This window comes from Papaver somniferum, chromosome 2, assembly GCF_003573695.1.
Source record: "Papaver somniferum cultivar HN1 chromosome 2, ASM357369v1, whole genome shotgun sequence".
Classification (NCBI taxonomy): Eukaryota; Viridiplantae; Streptophyta; class Magnoliopsida; order Ranunculales; family Papaveraceae; genus Papaver; species Papaver somniferum.
This window is the reverse complement of record NC_039359.1, coordinates 51,245,765-51,266,303: the sequence shown is the minus strand read 5'-3', so window position 1 is coordinate 51,266,303 and position 20,539 is coordinate 51,245,765. Positions and strand designations below refer to the sequence as shown.

Below are 20,539 nucleotides of genomic sequence, written 5' to 3'. Positions count from 1 at the left end.
ACAGACCAATCAAATTGTCAGTTTACATACCCTCGGGTGGCAACGTCTTTTGTACCATTTGAGAAAAGCTAGTGATTTAGGCGTTTTTACTGACACCCTGTTAACGTGACTTGATGTCGGCTCACATAAATCAGTTGATCGTCGGTAATGAGTTGTCGTCAGAATAAAAAATCTAACCATACATCTAATTCAGGACTTCCATTCATATTTTTCTTCTATAGTTCAATCATCACCATATCTTCAGCTAACTTGCAGCTTAACCTCATCATTAAACTCCAATCTCTCCATGTAATCTGTCTTCAACCATCACCAGCACTATTCAACATAGGCAAACCCCAATTTCCACTCCCTGTTCTTCTGCAATTCAAGCATCAACAGAAACAACAACTCAATAGGGCACCTGCTCCAGATCTTCATATTACCACCAATTTCATTTCTTCATACACAGACACACACCCCTGGCAGCAACAGACTCAACCTCATCGCATCACCATCTAGGCACACACCCATCAACAGCAGAATCAAATATTCTCCAATTTCATCTTCTATAAGTTTTGCCAGTACAAACCACTTCAGGCTTCAGCCAACACACACCCTCTCTCATCTCCCAATCCATGAACACGTGGAAACCTCGTTTTTCTTAATATCTCCATGACATCAGAATTCCGTCGTAGCTCATCCCCCTCCTTTTGCCCAGAGGTTAAATGACTACACACGAAGCAAAAGCTTGTTTGGTGCAAGGACATACTAACCGAAATGGAACCCTGAAAATGCAATTTGGTATTCCCCTTTGCTTAGTTCTTCATTTGGTACTCAAAGAATTATATTATAAGCTAATGAACAAAAAAAATCATATTCACCTTATTCCCAAGATATCGCATTAGTCCTCTGCCAATGCAAGAAACTTTAATGTTTCGAACAGCATCAGTTAAATCACTCCTTACCCACACTGTTAAAAATATCCCAACCATCTGCTTACTAGAGATCAAACAATACCTCGAATTCCCTGATGATTTCTCTCTATGCTCCATAGAATTTGATCCACCAAAACACATTGGCGAGTAAACAGTACTAGGTGAATCCTCAGGTACGTTTTCCTCATCGGATGAACCCCATCTATAATTGGGTCATAATCACTTGGTCTATTGCCAAACATAACACGATCACAGACACTAAATCTCCGATCAAGTCGTGGCTGTGAGACCAACATATCATTATCCATTCTCATACTACGACTTAAGGATTGAAATGACCGACGATGAAAAAACGAAGAAGCCTTTTGTCTTGTTGATCCTTCAAAATCAGCATCTAATTCTACAACGGGATCAGGGACAGGTGAAGGCGTGTAACAACAACCATTTCCACGGAAGATTGTTCAGAGTTTTACGGATAAGTGCTAGCCATTTTCTTGCAGGACCGTTGTCTTCTGCTCCCAAAACATTGCCAGCATTCAACGGAACAATCTCTTGAAAGCCAAGAACATAGATATCAGCAGGAGGTGAAGTATGAAGCCAATCCTCTAAATTCAAGTGACTTGGTGGAGATTTTCCACCTACATTCCATGTAGCTACAAAGATACTACACCAACATCGAAAGAGGTGCACAAGGAGTCAAAAACCAAAAAATTTAAATCAAATAACACAATAAAAGAAGAAGAAACATCATGAATCATGATAGATATATAAGTACCTGTGATTTTGGACATCAGTAACTGATTTTGGACATCAGTAACTTGAGCAGCATCAAGATCAAGCTTTCCTCTCCTAACGCCATCAAAGTTACTCCTATTCGATCTCTCTGTGTACGTCAAAGTTGGGAAAGGAGATTAAAAAAATGAAAAGAAAAGGCAATTAATATTTTTAGTTGGGAGATGGATTGGTGAAGGAAATGGTCCTGTGAACACCATTAATTTGGTAGCACAACCAATTGAAACACATGATAAAGTACCGTCTATAACAAGATATAGACTCAAATCATGAACGAAATTAAGATTATGAAATGAAATAGAAATCAACACAAGCATATACGTGGTTCGACAACGGAGTGTCTACATCCACGGGTGAAAAAGAGTTAAGGTGTTTATTAAGATTGTTGGGTTACATTGAAGGAGCTTCGTCCATCTCTCTGTGAGGCATCCATCCCAAGAATCGAAAAGAGAAAAGCAATAGAAATAGAAACAGAACCCTCCTCTTTCTTCTCCGACCCCTCTCCCTTTTTAGACCTAATCGTTTTGGTTTATAAAGGGAAAATATCTTCCGGAGAATTACTCTTCTATCCTTAGCTTAGGATTGAAGCTGTGTTGGGGTTGATATGGTGTGTGCTGCTGTATTCTTGTGTCCAGCTGCAGCTTCTAATCATCCTCCATGTGTCCATACAGATTATGGTATCTACAATTTGCCCCTTTTCTTGAGGGTCGATGATAAGCGATCCTTAAGAAAAATTCCTCTCACCATAATCGTTCATGCTTCGGTTGTTGTTTCCTTCGGCCGCTCCTTGTCGAAAGGTTCTGCATTCTTATCGTACTGGTATAAGCACTCTTCGTGGCTTGTTCTTTGTTGGTATTTGGCATTGACATTTTCAATACCCGGCTTGGTGCTTGTCCGTTGCATGCTTCAAGTTGAACATGCTTTGTAAGGCCGGTTGAGCAGCAACAACCTATACATCGTAGCGTCGACAACTTTTACTTCACAACACCGTATTATTTGGGGTCACAGGACCTCGTAGGATTACTCAAATTTATCTGGCACAAAAATGTAAGTGGACGACATTTCGTATCAGTTTTTTTTGTATTATAATAAATAAGGTAAATTCATCTTATGAGCAGTAACAAATTTATTAAGTATTTGTATGGTTTGATCTTGCCCCTGCATTGTGGGGAATCGTAAATCGATTGTCGCTGAGGTAAGATGAGTGTTTGAACCTGTCACCCCGTTGGCCAATCTCGGGCCAGGAGATTACCGAACGGTGGGGGTTGAAAATCTCCCGAAGACGTGGTGTAAAACTGAATGTTTTGCAAACACCCGTTCCGCTGAGCTGCCAAAGGCATGTCATGTTGGGCATCTCTTTCTTATGGAAGCCTTCCCCCTGGTCGTACACTCATAGACGCTTATGGGGGAGTCCGGAGAGATTGCGTGTGAACGTTTTACCCAGTATGAAGATATGATACCGGTGGTGCTTGCCCCGGTTCTCCATTATATGCATTAGTATTCAAAAACGTATCCAATTTATGGAAATGTATGCATTATTCCGAATTGAAATGTATCAAATGCATATAATAATGTATGCTAATATAAACAAGATGCAAGGAGTCTGAATATTTGCAAACTCTTTAGTTGTGTGTATGCCCCCTTTTGGTTTCGGAAGGTGGTTCTTGAAGCTTGCGAAAGCAAAAGTATCTGCTCTAACGTAGGATGCTTAGGCTGTCGAATTTGAGCTGCCCCTTGAACTGTGCTTTTGAAATGATTGCCCCGACGAAGAATTTATTAACTTCTCCGTTGCTGTCACTTTTTCTCTATTGCAGTTGCCAAAAATCATGATTTGCTGGAGATCTGTAACAACCAGCACATGCTTCTTTGTGTATTGCCGTCAGGCATCTTTGAGTGAAAAAAGTTTCGAGGTTACAGTAGAAGGCTTGTTTACTTGGTATCCACGTGAGATATTTAATCTCATATTGTATTACCCGCTCGTTTTAGGATCGGTCCAGGACAATAAATTATTTTATTTCTTGTGCTTCAAGATACTCGTTAGTAATACCAACATTATGAAATTATTTAATTTCAATTAGCAACTTGAAAACCGCCAAAAAGACCTCGAGATTGACTTTTGTTTATTGATTGGGTTAAAATTATTAAACCCCAAGGACACTTTAGGATCTTGTAGGGAATCGTATTGTCATCATCATGCATCATCGGAATTTCACCGAGGCTATATTTTCGGAGTGGAGCCGACACCATATTGGCCAAGCTTCTTATGCTTCTCAGTAGTTAACTAGTGCGGTGTCTGGAGCAATAATCGTCGTCTTCAGCAAGCATCATGTCTGCGCTACTTCTCATTTATTGTACAGACGCCTTCGTCTTTGAATCGTCCTTGCAAAGCTTTGCACTCTCCATTGGGTTATGCATCGTTGATGTCTTTGGAGCATCCCCACCGGATTTTGGATCATCGTTGTGAATGCGAAAGAGATATCTTCCTATCTCTGTGGTAAGGGATATCTTCATTCACAAAGATCATATCCCTTTTTTAAGGGATATCTTCATTCATGAAGATATGAAGTTCAGGGAGATTGCTCCGTAAACATTGACCGTCCTGCTCGACCATCATATTCTGGATCATAGTTATGAACAGCAGAACCTTCGTTGGAGCCTTTGTCAACAGAGCCTTCGTTGTTGGTGCCCTCGTCAACAGAACCTTCGTTGTTGGAGCCCTCGTCAACAGAGCCTTCGTTGTTGGAGCCCTCGTCAACAGGGCCTTCGTTGTTGGAGCCTTCGTCAACAGAACCTTCGTTGTTGGAGCCCTCGTCAACAGAGCCTTCGTTGTTGGAGCCCTCGTTAACAGGGCCTTCGTTGTTGGAGCAAAGCCTTTGTTGTTGGGACTTTCGTCAACAGAGCCTTCGTTGTTGGAGTCCTCGTCAACAGGGCCTTCGTTGCTGGAGCAAAGCCTTTGTTGTTTGGACCTTCCTCACCTGAGTCTTCGATGAATAGAAGAAGCTTCGTTGTTGGAGCCTTCGTCAACAGAGCCTTCGTTGTTGGAGCCTTCGTCAACAGAGCCTTCGTTGTTGGAGCCTTCGTCAACAGAGCCTTCGTTGTTGGAGCCCTCGTCAACAGGGCCTTCGTTGTTGGAGCAAAGCCTTTGTTGTTGGGACTTTCGTCAACAGAGCCTTCGTTGTTGGAGTCCTCGTCAACAGGGCCTTCGTTGCTGGAGCAAAGTCTTTTGTTGTTTGGACCTTCCTCACCTGGGTCTTCGATGAAATTTGGTTATACGATTGAAATTTGGTTATATGATCTTCGTGTAACGCCGTTTGAAATTTGGTTATACGATTGGTTAACAGCTCACGATCTTGCTACGCGGCATCGTCGTCGGTTATAAAGAAGATGGCTCTACATCAATCTTGGGGTGAAGATAGGAGCTGCGTCGCTGTAGTGTGTGACCGAAGTTATATCATCGTTGTGTGAAGTGAAGTCATATCTTCGAGTAAACTATGCTTCGTGTTAACAAGTTATCTTAACAAGTCATCGTAAAAGCTTCGTGTAAACACGAATGCTTCGTGTAAACAAGTCATCGATGTGTGGAGAGCCTTCGTTCCCTTGTCTTAACAAGTCATTTTGGAAGATAGCCTATTACGGCATATACACAACAGGTTGAACTGCACCGGTTGTAAGCACTTTTTAACCAATTTAATTCTCTGTTTGCAGCGGTTGCAAGTATGCGAGGAAGCATCATCTATCGGCTTATTTTTGGAGCGTGCAACAGCACGCAAGGATGGAAAATGTTGGCAAAGTGGTTCATTTAACACCCGTCCGTCCTCCCAAAGACGGACATTAAGGATCACAAAAACTGTCCTTAGAATACCAAGAAGAAAAATCTTTCCGTGTTTTTCCTTGGTGATAGTCTTCCACAGCACGTTGAAATTAATATTATGAATAAAGAAGAATACTAATTAACATCATGAAAAAAAAAACTCTTCGTAGCAAGACTTCGGCTCTTCATTGTCATCGCACTCCAGCCTTCGGGCATTAGATCTTCGTTTTTGGTGCTGCATCGGTTTTAAAGCATCGTATTAACCCAGAAACAATGTACTCTTCGTGTTTATGATATATTTTCGCGAAGCTTGCCAACTGATAGCACTGGAGACAACGGTTGTTGAATAATAGGAGTATAATATAAGAACTCCGGAGCCAATACTGTTGGGAGTAATGAGTTTCCGGTTTTATCGCGCGTCGACATCAGAGGTGGGTTAACTCATCGTCATCGATATCAGACTTGGCATCTTCATGCCATCGTCGAAATCAGACTTGAGTTATACCGTGGCTTTTAACTGAGCTTGGCTAAACTCTTTTAGCTTTATCGACATCAGACTTGGTATCTTCATGCCATCGTCGACGTCAGACAACCGCTCATTATGGTCGTTGCAAGGCTTTGCATTCCCGTCTGATATATTCATAAGCTATTTTCCCCATGTATGCTCTATACTGGAAGAAGTCTATACCATCAGCCAGCAGCAGCTTTACGTTCGTAGCGACAAGATCAGTTGACAGTAACAAGGAGTATCTAGGGCTTTGTCTTTGACATCATCGGCAGAACTACTTTTACTGGTTATTTGATATTGCTCTTTACGTACTCCATGCTAAAGAGAACGAAGCATCAGCGGTATTTGGATTCTGCCCCTGAGTGAGCGGAGAGAGAAAGAGATGTCTTCATCTCATTGGTAAGGAATATCTTCATGAATCTGAAAGAGATATCTTCATATCTCGATCTCTTTATTCATGAAGATATGCTTCTATTATCGGATCTCATTGGTAATGTTCCAAGTATTAATACTTGGAACTTTCGTGTAACTCTGTTGCTTTGATCTTCAGCTTGAACTCTTCGGACTTTTGGCATCGTAGCAAGGCTTTGGCTCATCATCTTCGGGCTTTAGATCATCTTCGGGCTTTAGATCACTAAAGAACCCAAGTATTAATGAGTGCGATTAACCGCATCATGGCAGCAACAACGGTGGTATGTAGTAATGCTACCCCGCGTGGAAAGACTGTGCCATTATTAAGCAGCTGGGTTTACAGAAGCTTGGCATCATCGGAATGAGATCGAAGCTGGATCGGAGAAAACGAAGGTACACCATCGTTCTCCGTCTTTACGATTTGAGGTGGCTATGCGGCTGCATTGCCACTTTTGATTGGTCCAAAAACATCATCGTCGCAGGTTTTCTTTAGCAGAGCTTTGGCATCGGACTCTGCTCATCGCTGCATGGCTTTGTATTGTCGGCATCAGAATTTGACTAGTCCTCTGGGTGAACTTTGTACTTCATCGCTCACTTGGATGAACTTTGTACTTCATCGTCATTGGCATGAGGACCTGATCAGTGGGTTTGCACTTCGGTTGGTGTCATCGTCTTTGTATTTAAGACTACGGGTTCATTTGGAGCATCGGCAACACTTTGTACCACCATCCTTTGCAGCATCGTTGCCTGGGTATGAATTGCATCTTCGGTGTGTAGTCCCTGCACATCAAAAAATGCTTGGGAAACATACTGGTTGTAAGGTAAAGGACTAGAACATGGACTACAATTCAAAACCCAAAGAGAAACTTTGGTCGTCCAAATATGACAGCCGTAAGGATCTCAGGAAAACAAACGACATTGGTTTGTAACCCAACAGAGCTGGCAGAGACAAATCTCAAAGTCGGTCAAAAAACAAGTATAAGAAAATACATTTTGAGAAGGTAGAATAAATTCTTTACTCATAACCTGTTTCTAGCGCCAAATTGTGAACACCATTAATTTGGTAGCACAACCAATTGAAACACATGATAAAGTACCGTCTATAACAAGATATAGACTCAAATCATGAACGAAATTAAGATTATGAAATGAAATAGAAATCAACACAAGCATATACGTGGTTCGACAACGGAGTGTCTACATCCACGGGTGAAAAAGAGTTAAGGTGTTTATTAAGATTGTTGGGTTACATTGAAGGAGCTTCGTCCATCTCTCTGTGAGGCATCCATCCCAAGAATCGAAAAGAGAAAAGCAATAGAAATAGAAACAAAACCCTCCTCTTTCTTCTCCGACCCCTCTCCCTTTTTAGACCTAATCGTTTTGGTTTATAAAGGGAAAATATCTTCCGGAGAATTACTCTTCTATCCTTAGCTTAGGATTGAAGCTGTGTTGGGGTTGATGTGGTGTGTGCTGCTGTATTCTTGTGTCCAGCTGCAGCTTCTAATCATCCTCCATGTGTCCATACAGATTATGGTATCTACAGGTCCATAGCTAATAACTCTAGAATCTGATTTCTACACAGAAAAATACTGAGCCTGTTCTGCTTTTCTTGGTAGTGCATGCCTCCATCTCTGAGTATCTGTTGTTCCATTCTCTATTACCACCTGAATACAAACAAAATATTTATCAATACAAAAAATTAAAACTTTGATTAACAACTGAACAGTAAGTAATAATAATGTTAATCATCACCCCACATCTTCAATCAAAAAAAAAAAATGAAAATTTTAGACTGTGATTCAGAAAAGTACTAATGCAATTAACCCACAACTTTAATTACAAAAAACAAAATCAAAGTAGGAAAATAGTTAAACAAATCTTGAAGGAAAAATGAAACAATCTAAAAACGGATGATAGCATTAATGCCATCAAACCCACATCTTTGATCACAAAAAAAGAAGCAGATTTAGAAACACCATCAAATGAAGTTGGAGGGAAAAACAAAGATTACACACCTCCATAGACAACATCGGCATGAAAGTCCTGAGCTTTAGTCTTGATATTAAACCGTTTTCTAACAAGACTCTTGGACCATGAAAACTTACTTTTCTTTGTATATCCATCTTCCCTAATTGTGTTTCAATATTTCTTCATAACAACACTACTACTCAAAAATTAGTCCTTTGTGATTGATTACTCACTGGGTTTTGTTTGTAATCAACTCAACTCAACATTGACTACAAGATCCAAATTGAGATTTCTCAATAAAAAGGTCCTCAGCTCAATTCACTGTATTTCTTCTTAGATTTCTTCAATACCAAAGCTTGCTATTTTCAGACACAAGACAAGATACAATAAATGTATCTATATGTCCCTAGAAAACAACAACCCAAATGAAGTTTTTAAATTCTTGGGTTCTTTCTTCCCACTAACTAAGATCCAAGGAGTACAATAGTGAAGTCAGGAATTGAAACTAGAATGAACAGAAAGAGAGGAAGTAAAAGAAGATACAGACTAGTGAGTGAGAATAGGAAAAGGATGAGAGATTCTCAGTTTGTAACAACACAATGCAGCAGAAGAGACTAGTGAGAAAGAGAGAGAGGAAAATGGCTGTTGTTGTTGTTCTTCTTCTTCTCTATTCACAAACAATACCTCGTTCAGTACTAGAAATTTGAAGAGGAATAAAGTGCAGGGAAGCTCTCTCTCGAGGCTATAACCCCAAATCCAAGACTTAAACAAAGACAGAAAACCAAAGCATGGGACAATCCTAGATATATATTGGTAAGACTTGTTCTTAATAATACTAGTAGTAATAACTTACTTGTTGAAGAAAAGAAAAGAAAAGAAAAGAAAAAGAAAAAAAGAAAACTAGTTGGTTGCCCGTTCTTAAACGCAGTCACTCCATCCGTCTGTACAACATGGTCAGCAACCAAAGTTAGAGAGAGTCTTTGCTTCACTCTGTGTATATGACTATATGTCTAAATATCTAGTACCGTTCTTGGTCTTACACTCCCTAGAAGAAAAACAATAAAGCAATTCAAGAAAGAAAAGAAGATAAAGGGGAAAACTTCTTCGTAGTTTATGTTAGCAAGAGATGGGTTTTTTTTTTTTTTTTTTTTTTTTTTTTTTTTTTTTTTTTTTTTTTTTTTTTTTTATGTACTCTCTTTTGCTTCTTCGACGTTTACCAGTACTGGGAAAAGTAATGATCTTGTGTCACAATTTTGGAGAGGTGCGTTGTGTGAAGAATGTTTGGTTTGATTTTATTTATTTTTTTTCTTTGGCGTGGAGAAGGGATACTTTAATGTGTAGAAATAATCCCCTCGGGAAACAACATTCTGAAAATGCCACCCTTATTGAAATATACATTAAAGTACCCTTTTGAGGTAATATAGACACTTACACCCTTATTTAGAAAAGGTCCACACCCTCTTAACTGACTCAGCTACCACCTCAGCAAAATTAAAGCATGAGTCAGCTACCACCTCAGCAGAGATTTAATCTCTTGATAGTTCCGCCCCTCGTTATTTCCGTTTCTTTCATCTCCTTCCTCTCTTAGTTTTCTCTCTCAGTTCTCACATTTTCATTCATCTTCTTTCACAAAACCAAAGAAAAACCAGAAAACCGTAATCTTTCACATCAAAATACCTATATCCCATACCAGTAGATTTTTACATACCCAATTCTCCATCTATGAAGAACTGATATCAACTCAACTTCAAAACCATAGAGAAAACTAATTAGGTGTCTGGAAGAAGAACTGATTTTTACAGTGTCTGGAAGAAGAGATTAGGGAAGAAGATTTGGATACAGGGAGATCCTGTTCTGTGCAGGACACAAAGATATCAACTCAACTTCAAAACTAGCGGAAGAAAAAAAAAGGTATGCTTTAGGGTTTAAAATTATTTGTCATCAATCTGAAATTAGGATTCAATTTTGGGTATGTATGTAATAAAGTTTAATCGATTTCGTTATTTCATATTTAATATGAATTTTAGGGTTGGCTTTTCCCCTAACACTACGGGAAAAATATACATCTACAACTGGAGATTTACAACACTTCGCTATACATCGTAGAAAGTCCTATGTTTTACAACTGGTTTCAAAGGAAGAGTTGTCGTATATCATCACTACCAACTCTTAGGAATAAGGGGTTGCGCTAAGAAAACAAACGACAACTCCTTTAGCAAAACTGTTGTGACGACATTTAGGTATAACAACTTTGTTTCATAAGTGTAGTGACTTAGCCTATCACAATTATCACAAGTGTTGTTGAAGAACACAAAAATATGATGATGAAAAATACGTTAGAGGGGAGATTCGAACATGAACCTAATGCATGGATGTCTAGCTCATCAACCATCCTTACAGTTCACAAGTTTAGTTTTTTTTTTTTAATAGAAACGTATAACAACACTTATAAGTGTTGTTGAAGTTAAAATATAGAATGTGGGAAAAAATGAGGTTTGGGGGATTCGACGGCCAGGTTTCGATCTTGGATCCGGGTACGCATACAATATGCAGAAATATGATTTTTTCAATGTTTCGTAAAATATCTCGAAGGAATCTTACCTGTAAATGGAATATTCTTATGGAATCTTATCTGTAGATTGGTGAATTCATCGCTCCTATAAAGTTTTGGACTTATAATAGTCCACTCGCGACCAACTATCGAGCTCAGAGCCTGGTTCAGTGTCTAATTTGTGGTGTGTTTAAGGTTTCGGAGAATATTCCGATGAAATCTTACTTGTAGATGGGTGGATTCATCGTTCTTACGCAGTTTCCGACTTATTGTAGTCTACTCGCGGCCAGATTTTGAGCTCGTAGCCAGGTTCAATGTCGAAGTTAACAAATTTGTGGTGTGTTTAAGGTTTCGGAGAATATTCCGATGGAATCTTAGCTGTAGATGAATGAATTCATCGTTCTTAGGAAGTTCAAACCGATATTGAGCCTCAAATTTATCGATTCGATGTTGTATCATGCTAAGTTTGAAGTCATAACTCTCCCAGAGCTTCATGATTCATAGTTTCTATGTCGTTATACTATATTTGAAGTTCGAATCGACTCTGAGATTCATATTTATCGATTTCGATGATGTATCATGCCAAGTTTGAAGTTAGAACCCTCCTGAAGCTTCATGATTCATAGTTTGTTTGTCGTTATACCGAATTTGAAGTTCGAATCGACATTGAGATTCATATTTATCGATTTCGATGATGTATCATGCTAAGTTTGAAGTCAGAACCCTCCCAGAGCTTCTTGGTTCATATTTTCTATGTCGTTATACCATATTTGAAGTTCGAATCGACTCTGAGATTCATATTTATCGATTTCGATGATGTATCATGCCAAGTTTGAAGTTAGAACCCTCCTGAAGCTTCATGATTCATAGTTTGTTTGTCGTTATACCGAATTTGAAGTTCGAATCAACATTGAGATTCATATTTATCGATTTCGATGATGTATCATGCTAAGTTTGAAGTCAGAACCCTCCCAGAGTTTCTTGGTTCATATTTTCTATGTCGATATACCATATTTGAAGTTCAAATCGACTTTGAGCTTCATATTTATCAATTTTGATGATATATCATGCTATGTTTGAAGTCAGAACTCTCCCGGAGCTTCATGATTCATAGTTTCTATGTCTTTATACCATATTTTAAGTTTAAATCGACTCTGAGATTTATATTTATTATCGATTTCGATGATGTATCATGCCAAGTTTGAAGTCAGAACCCTCTTGGAGCTTCATGATTCATACTTTATTTGTCGTTATACCTAATTTCGAATCGACATTGAGATTCATATTTACCAATTTCGATGATGTATTATGCTAAGCTTGAAGTCAGAACCCTCATGGAGCTTCCCGATTCATAGTTTGTATGCCATTATGCCACATTTGAAGTTCGAGTCGACACTGAGCTTTATATTTATCAATTTCGATGATGTATCTTGCTAACCCTAGTTAAAATAAACCGAAAGCACAAAAATAAAGCACAAAAGCACAAATCGAAATCACAAAAAAAGAACAAAAAAACACACAAAGAGCTTCATATTTATCGATTTCAATGGTGTATCCTGAGAACCCGAGTCTTCCGGTGTGAACTAAAGCTACTTCATGACATATATGGATAGTCGAAATTACTTCATGACTTATGTGACTAGTCGAAATTCAATCCGGAAGCACATAGATAAAGCACAAAGAAACACACAAAGAAAACACACTTTCCTTGATCCGTATGACAGTCTCAAATCAAATCTCCACCGTCCAAAGATATCCCTAATCCGTATGACCACATTTAATCAAATATTGGCCGTTTAAAGATAGGTATATAGAAGATCAAAAGAAAATTTCTCACAGTTTCTTCATTTTCCTCTCTTATCTTCGTCTCTAACCTTATCTTCCGCCTCCCTTGCAAAAGAAAACCCTAACTCACCACAGAATCTATTTCTCGATCACTCTCTTATGTAAAAAAACTTACGGAAGTTGTAGATCGGTTCTTTCAAATTGCAATGGCTTCTTTGAAACTCATTTTCTCTTCTTATTCTCTCTTCTTTTTTCTTCTTTTTCGTTCTTCTTCTCTACTCTTCTTCAGTTGAAAATCGAGAGGTGAAATTGAGGTATGGCTTGAGGAAATTTAAATCGTGAGGATGTATAAAAGAAGAAGGAGTTGGTGTTTCTGCTAATTATGAAGAAGAAGATTGAGTCCTGTTATGAATCGAGAACTAGGGTTTTCTCAGTAAATCGTTAATTGAGTTATAAATGGAGAAATTAAAGATGGGTTTTGCGAACACAGTATGATGAGGAAGAATTAGTGATTGATGTGTGAGTTTTAATGAAGATTAGAGAAGCTAGGGTTTCTGTTCTTTCCCAAAATAGATATTAGGGTTCTTGGATGTAATTGAATCAAGTGACTGAAACTGAAATTGAGGTTTTAGGGAAGGATTAGAGATGGGAATGTTTGATTTGAAAAATTAGAGGTCGTGGTGGTGGTAGAGGCAGAGGAGGCAGCAAAGGAGGCCGTGGTGGTAGTAAGCTCAAGATACTTATCAGTTTTGTTGATAATCTTCCCACTGGGTCGGTACCTCTAATTTCTTTTTTTTCTTTTCTTTTTTAGTCATATTGAATTTTGGGTTTTTAATTTTATTGGAAAAGGTGATTTCTTTTTGTGCTTTTCCATTAATGGTGATTTCTAAAATTTATGTTTTGATGAAAATCTTGCTATTGATGGGTAACATGTGATTCCTTTGTGCTATAATTTCTATGGGTTTCTTTTTGTTGCTGTAGAGATATTCATTTTGGAACTTTGAAATTGTGGTAAAAAAGATAGGTATATTTTTGGGAAGTTAATTTGCATGTGTAAATTGGTATTCGATTGATTTGATGTTTTTCTGTAGGTCTATATATGTTGAATGGAAGTTTTCACTTTTAATTTTGGGAATTTCAGATAGAAATTTTAAGAATAGTGTTGTTACAGTAGCAATGTCCTTTTTGTGCTTTCTTTCTTCTAATGGTATTGTTTGACTTCTTTGTCTAACAAAAAGATAATATCATGTAAGTGTGGATGTTTACTGGAGTAACTGGAGATGGGTAAAATTTTCCTTAAGTTGGATACAGTTGACGGAGACTTGACAATTGAATATCATGGCTACTAGTGATTCTTATTTCTTTTCTGATAGATTTTAATTCATTTAGCCTCGTCTTTAGCGGACATTTGTGCTTCAGCCGATAATTTGATTGCTTAGTCCATCAATTTGCTGAGTTCCTCATATATCAGAGTTAGATACACGATTCTTGACCTACCAATTTCTGCAAGAGTGCCTTTATCTCTCTTTGTTTGACTAGAATTATCCCACTTCATGTCTCATTACTTGCATGTGGGAAGGGCCAGTAAATTGGTTTGAAATCTAAGGTTCTTTTTCTACTTACCGATGGAATTGGCGTTCTAAAGATGGAATTTATTACCAGCAATGAAGTAGGAAAACTTTCATATGTTGTACTGGTTTGGAGCGTTTAACATAGTCATTTCTCTACATTGTGTTGTTGAGAGCGCGAATAGTTTTGAAAGATTATTATCCAGTTAACTGATGTGTTCTGTTCTGTTTTCTAGTGACGAGCATGGATTACTTTATGCACTGGACCTTGGTGGAACAAACTTCCGTGTATTGCGTGTACAATTGGGTGGAAGGGAACGACGAGTAGTTAAAGGTGAATAATTTCATCTTGCTCCTGGTAGGCAGAGGGAATTGGGTTTTACATTCTCTTTCCCGGTAAAGCAGGCATCCATTGCTTCTGGAACTCTTCTTAATTGGACAAAAGGATTCTCAATAGACGATGCGGTAAAGATATTAACCTGGGTGCTATTTCAATCTTGTGTTTCCTAGACCAGTGTCTAATCTTGGTACTCTTAAAATCTGTGTAACTAGGTCGGTCAAGATGTGGTGGCAGAATTGACAAAAGCCATGGAAAAGAAAGGGGTTGATATGCGTGTTGCGTCACTTGTAAGTTTACAGTGGCCTCTTCTTGGCTTTGATCCTTCCAGAATCTTCATGTGAATGTACATGACCGGATAAATGCAGCTTATGTGGAACAAATGCAGCTTATATGGAGCGTGCACATGCAATTCCCAAGTGGCATGGACTTTTACCCAAATCAGGAGAGATGGTTAGCTGTTATCTTTTCTTTGTTTTTCGATCACAATTTGTTCTGCACTTGTTTTCTGTAGAACAAAAATATTTTGTTTCTGGTTACTGGAGGACAGGTTGTTCTACATTTACTTTGTGTTTTGAAGGTCTCATGATACCACAAGGGTGAGGACCAAGATGATTTACGCGAGTTCATAGGAGAGGTTCAAGAGAGAGCTTGACGGAATTCAGGTAGAGTTGCAAGCAACTGATCCTACAGTTACAACTCATCTTTCTTGTATTTTTTCTTAGTTGAAATGAATATGGCTGAAACTGAGTCTTGAGATAAAAATGGGATTGCAGTTGGTGATGGAGATGCCGCAATACAATGCCGTAATGGAGGTGGCATTGCTACCAAGGTCGTATGCCTGACAGAGGTGGTTACTGCAGATGAGCTTAAAGATGATGAAGAGTATGAAGATATTTTGGAAGATATGAGGGTAGAAGGTGGAAAATTTGGTAAGTTAATGTCTTTGTTTCTTATATTCGATCTTTTGTTTTTTTTTTGTGTTTCGCAGCCTTTGGAAATATTTGATTTCACTCCCCAATAAAACCACTAGTTTACACTTTTGGACCTTCAGAATAATTTGTTTCTAACTCGTACATTTTGCGATTGCAGGTACATTGATGAATATTGTCATCCCCCGTCCACAACCTAACGGTGAACCCTCTCTAGGACTTGGAAAGGTTAGTTTCAGTGTAAGGTATTGTTAAATGACACTCTTAGGTTGACTGTTACTTTGTATTATAAAATTTTGACTGTTACTTTGTATTGCTAAATGACACTCTTCTCCTGTAGGCTTTCGTTGAGAACTACGACACTTCATGTCTAAGCCAGTGCCTCTACGGTATCATCTACCACTATGTTTCTCATAATCGGTGTTAGGTTTACCAAGAAGAGAGTGTGCAGCAAAAACGGATCATTTCCATTTAGCAATGTAACCCAGACTACCATACCGGAACGTGTATGCTACTGTCATATTTGTAGGGAAGGCCAATATGTGTTTTACGATTTATATGATATTTTTAGTCATGTTCAAAGAATCTATCATTTTATTTTCTTTCGTTGCGCAACACACTTTCATACAAGGTGATTTGAAGTTAGCTAGGTAATGCAATTGGAGTGGTAGGTTAACTTGAATGAATGTAAATGTGCTACACTGGCATGTTAATGTGAATGTGAAATACTTTCGGCAATTCATGCAATTCGGTTTCAGCTATAATTTTTTTTTTCAAAATAGTTTTATGCACACAACTTCTAATAAGAGTTGTATTCCATATTTCAACTACACATACCAAAGGTTGTGAAAAATGTCTTCACGACATAACCAGGTGTTGTCCAAGATAGTTCGACAATTCATACAAGTGTTGTGCAAATATTATTCATAATACTGGTAATTGTTGTTGTATATGTTTCTACGATATACTACTTATGTTGTCCACGATTGTTCTACAATACAAGCAAGAGTTGTGTTAGGTTATCAAAAAAAATCGAAAGAGAATCACAACATTGACAAACTATTGTCGAACCATGAATCACATCACCCTCTACAACACTTGTCATCTATTGTAGAAAAACTTGGACTTTCTACAATACCCCCGTTCCACAATGCATGAAATGGAGTTGTCGTAGGGGTACTGCAACTCTTATCTTGTGTGGTCAATGATGTTTTTTCCCGTAGTGTAATTTTTTCCTGTCGATTAAATCAGTAAAGTTTAATCAATTTCGTTATTTCATATTTAACCCTGACTATTGCTTTAATGGAGCGTGAAAGATCAAATCTACTGAAATCCAGGTGTTGTAGTTATATTATTGCTCAAGATGCGCTTATGTATTAAATTTTTCAATTATTCTTGATCCATCTTCTTCAAAGTCGGCAATTTGTTGTTAGGTGTTTAAGATTTTGAATGATAAGTGGTGTTCTGAAACTTAATTTGGTTAATTGAAGATGAAGAAAACATATAGATAAAGAAAACTTAATTTGGTTACTATGTGTGCAAAAATAAAGATAAAGAAAACATGTAGATAAATTTGATGCTTGTTTTTTCTTTTCTTTCGTGTTCAGCACATTGATTTTTCTTGAATATTCATAGCTTTAGAGAATTGATGCTCGAATGATCAATATTCGTCTCTGTGATCTCTCTCTTTATATTTATGAAACTGCACTTTTGGATATTCTTTGAAACGTAAAATTTGTCTTGAAGATTGACCTAAATATATCAACAATAAAGCAGATATAAAGTAACATAAAGTTGACTTAAAGGATGACAAAGAACCTTGTCAAAGTAGCTTTGTGAATGTGGTTTAGGAAGAATCAGTAAGGTTGCTTGATCACTTCCTGACCATAAACTATACATTTAACATGGTCATTAGGTCCGTGAAGGAACATATTATAAGATGTAACCTCAAAAAGTACGGAATCCAATGGAAATTAGGTCTAAAACATCCTTAATAAAGTAAGGCTCTTCATGTTTTGAAATCTTTCAGCGGTTTATTGGAGCACTCTTTGGTCTCATTCGCAGAACCCATTTGAAAATTAGCAAAATTGAAGACTTGAAGTTATACTTGTTGAACTGCATGTTGTACATGGAACAGTATTATTTGTGTAAATCTTTCTAGGAAACATGAGAGTCATCCAGAAGAAGTTATTGAATATTGTTTAGACGATATTTTTGAACGCATACACACACTTAGACACTAAGTGAATATATATTATCTGAGATATGTACATGTAGGTTGTGTCTTGGATTCAACACTCAATGTGCAAGAGAATAAGATAACTTTCTAAGATAAGTTAGTTATTTGAAAATTCAACTGAACATAATCTGTTTCCATAAAATTTTTAACTTTCCAGTTTATGAATGGGAAAGATATATATATATCTTAAAGTCGATTCTCAGTTTCAATAAGGCATTCTTAAATATTCAAAAATCACAAAGTCTGCATTTCATGTCATCCTTTCGTAAGGTATTGAATTTGATTCTGATGCTTCTACGTATTTTGAGTTGGATTTAGAGATTTGATAGTTAGAAGGCATCGGTGTATTTGTTCTGTAGTTCCTTTTTTATTAACTTTATTAGTCGGTATTTATCGAACTTTATGAAAATAATTCCCTTGCATTGAACTGAATGATTTATATTTCGTGAGTGGTAAGCAAGTTCTTTTTCTCGCCACAAATTGCATCCTTCTGCACTTCTTCTAGAGGAGTAATATCTTCGAAACGATCTACCAGCACATAAGGATGTGCTGCTCGCAGTGGCAAGGTACGGGATTGGATCATTGATATGTCTTCTATGTTATTACTAATCTCGACTATATTATTTTTTTAGGTTCCAAGTTATGGGTGCAGGAGCGAAGAAGAAGAAGTGTTTTCGAAAAGTGAAATTTGTTGTTCATGTGGATAAAACAGTGTTGGATGCCACTGCCGAGGAAAAAAGAGTGGTATCTACAGATGGCGTTGAAAGGTAGATAGGTGACATTTAGCCTATTAAGGCTAACCATTCATTTTATGTGTGTGTCTGGTCACTTTTTTTTTTATTGTTGGAGATTCACATTAGATATTTCCTGAGTATAATAATCAATAAAGCTCGAATAGCTGAATACTTACTTTTAGATATAGTTTTGAATCTACTTGTTTGAATAGATGATTGTATGGTATAGTGTAATTGTGCCACCGTTGAGCATTCCCTGTCAAATTCTGAAGTGTATGCATTAATAGCCTATAAGTTAAATTTGAACAATAACAATAACAATAGTTTAGTTATTTATATATAAAAGAGAGTTAGATGCCTCTATGTGAATCCTATTTTTTCCATGTTGCTGCATTTTTCTTTCTAGGTGTATTTGGTATGAGCCACTTGTAAACGGAAACTAGACCGGACATTCCTTGGGTCACTTTTACAACTTGAATACTGGTGGTTATTGGATTAGTTGGAATAAACAACTATTTATCTTTTTTCAATGTCTGTGCTTGCATATATCGAATACTTAATTCTAAGAACTTGTATGTTGTTATTGGTGTAACTATTTATTTCTATATGTAGGATGTTTATTCACCCTGCCAGGTACCGGGCTTATACCTGCAAAGGAACAACATACTCGAGCCCGAAGGTTTTGAAGTGGGTGCGTAACCTGCTGTCTCCTGCTGAGCAAGAGAAATTTATGTCAACTGCAATTGGCTCCTTACTGCACCTGCCCATGCAAACGTGGTCTAGTGCCTTATTTCACTTCTTATTGGCTAGTCAGATCTCCACGGGTGATGAAGGTGATAAGGGTAACCGTGAAGAAATGCGCGTAATGGTTTGTGGAAAGGAACTCTCCTTCGGAAAGAAATAGTTCGCATTGATTTCGGGGCTTAGTTTTAGGAAGTCGAACCATAATTTTTCTCGTCCCGACACGAAGCCCTGCCTTAAGATGAAGTATTTCCCCGAATGAAGGAAAACCAGTAACTGGAAAACGTTTGAAATTATTACTTTTTGGCAAAGTGGACGAGGACGAGGACGAGGACGAAAAAAAATCGAAGAAATGTAGCAAAAAGGAGGACAAAGAAAAATCGAGGAAATGTCACCGATCAAGTAAAAAGGAGGAGTAGGAAAAAAAATCACCTGAATGTCACTAATCATGCAGCTCTAATGCTGAATGTGAAATTGTCAAAGTCCCACTGGAATCTGATGACAAGGTGAAATTGTCGTTACTATATGTTGTCCACAAGTATGTCCTGGGAAAGGGAGATGTCAAAGTAGTTGAGTATGATCACTGGTACCTGGTGGATAACCTCGTCGATTTCAACTCTTATCCTTGGGCTGAAATAACATTCAGTAGAATTATTGTTAATAGCAATGCTGCCTTATTATCAGATTAAGGCTAACAGGCCTGTTGGCAGTGATGTGACTTACAAGTGCCAAGGAATGGCTCATGTCCTGGTGGTAAGAATCAGTTGGGTTGATATTTTATAGTTGTATAATTTTTTGCAATTGTTGTTTTAAAGGTTTTCCTTTTTTCACCAAGGTTTGGGGTCTGGAAGTGTTGCCGAAAGTCCGGCGTAAGTTTGGAAGCAAGACTACTTTTGAAAATTGGCGCCCCCATATGTATAGTGTTACATGCGATTTAGTAATAAACCATGAGCCTCTACTTGAGATTTTGAAGGATTCAAAGGTATGAAGTAATAACTACCTTAGTAGTTACTTTATTTTTTTGTTTGCTATATTATTAATTTGGTTGAGTGACTTTATAAAATTACAGGATGAAGTGTTTGTTGACATTATGTGGCATAAAGAAGATGCAAACCGTTTGGTAATGTTGGGGTTATGTGAAGGTCCCTTGGTAGATGACGAAGAAGAAGATTCGTTAAAGAATGAAAATGTGGTGGAGAAAGAAGATCTATTTGAGAAGGGTGAGGAAGAAAATATGTCAGAGTCTGA

The 20,539-nt window shown here is 37.7% G+C and overlaps 1 pseudogene; it reads right to left on the bottom strand.

Moving 5' to 3' along the window:
- Positions 1–299: 299 nt before the first annotated feature.
- On the bottom strand, positions 300–14,295 carry LOC113350988 (annotated as a pseudogene).
- Positions 14,296–20,539: the final 6,244 nt, after the last annotated feature.